General features: G+C 40.5%; 1 non-coding gene across 1 annotated transcript; it reads left to right on the forward strand.

Annotated features, from left to right (window-relative positions):
* Positions 1–975: 975 nt before the first annotated feature.
* LOC127077409 (small nucleolar RNA R71) lies at positions 976–1,082 on the forward strand. The gene has a single exon (XR_007787222.1). It is a non-coding gene; the product is annotated as a small nucleolar RNA R71 (small nucleolar RNA).
* The last annotated feature ends 295 nt before the right edge of the window (positions 1,083–1,377 follow it).

Genomic DNA, 1,377 nt, shown 5'->3' on the forward strand with positions numbered 1-1,377 from the left:
TCTTCTTCTCTTTGTTTCTCTGATTCTACAGGTTTTTCTACTGCTTGTTTTTCTGGTGTATTCACAATGTTTCCTTTTGGTGGCTCTGGCTTGCTTAGTGAGTTGTTATTCAACCTAGGATCTACGGGTTCCTCATATGTGGTTCCGCTTCGCATGGAGATAGCATTAGTATGGCCCTTAGGGTTAGGTTGAGGTTGTCCAGGGAATGATCCTCCTGGTGTAGCCTGAACATCTTGTTATTGTGATAGTTGAGAGATTTCGGTTTCCAGCATCTTATTGTGAGTTACCACAGAATCGACTTTGTTACCTATTTGTGTAATCAGCTCATTAAAATGAATATTTTGATTCATAAATTCTTTATTCTGCTGAGTCTGAGCTGAAATGAAGTTTTCCATAATCTTTTCAAGGTTTGATTTCTGAGGAGTAACTTGTATAGGTTGAGTCGTTCTTTGGGCTTGGAAACCTGGTGATCTCTAAGGTGCATTGTTTTTAGGAAAAACAGAGTTATTGTTCTTGTAAGAGAAGTTTGGATGATTCCTCCATCCAAGGTTGTAAGTGTTTGAATAAGGGTTTCCTTGAGCATAGTTGACTTGATCTGGGATTGGTTCAGCTAGAAGACTGCACTCAACAGTGATATGTCCTAGAGTTCCATAGATTTCACATCAGGGTTGTAGTGCAGCTATGGTAGCTGTAGGGTTAATGACTAAGCTTTCGACCTTTTGGGCTAGGGCGTCCATCTTGGCATTCATATGGTCTAGGCTGTTAACTTCATACATACATCCTTTCGTTTATTTATTCTCTGTTTGTGCTCTTTCAGTACCCCATTGGTAATGGTTTTGAGCCATGTCTTCTATGAGTGCGCATGCCTCGGGGTACAGTTTTTTCAATAACGCACCGCCAGCGGCAACATCGATAGTCATCTTTGTGTTGTAGAGAAGTCTATTGTATAAGGTATGAATGATAAACCATTTTTCTAATCCATGGTGTGGACAAGCTCTTAATTGTTCTTTGTATCTCTCCCAAGCGTCGAAAAGAGATTCACCATCGTGTTATGTTAATCTGGTAATTTGGTTTCGCAGGACAACGGTCTTGCTTGGTGGAAAGTATCTAGCAAGGAATACTTTCTTCAGGTCATTCCAAGTAGTTATTGAATTGGAAGAGAGGGAATCTAACCATGACCGCACTCTGTCTCTGAGGGAAAAAGGGAATAAACGTAAGCGTATCTCTTCAAGAGCAGCGCCATTAGATTTTAGTGTGTCAGCTAGTTGAATGAACACTTTTAGGTGCTGGTTTGGGTTCTCTGTTTGGAGAACAACAAACTGGTTTTGTTGTATGATTTGTAACAACGCGAGTTTCAGTTCAAAGTTGTTAGCTGCG

The sequence above is a fragment of the Lathyrus oleraceus genome, chromosome 4 (assembly GCF_024323335.1).
Source record: "Lathyrus oleraceus cultivar Zhongwan6 chromosome 4, CAAS_Psat_ZW6_1.0, whole genome shotgun sequence".
Taxonomy (NCBI): Eukaryota; Viridiplantae; Streptophyta; class Magnoliopsida; order Fabales; family Fabaceae; genus Lathyrus; species Lathyrus oleraceus.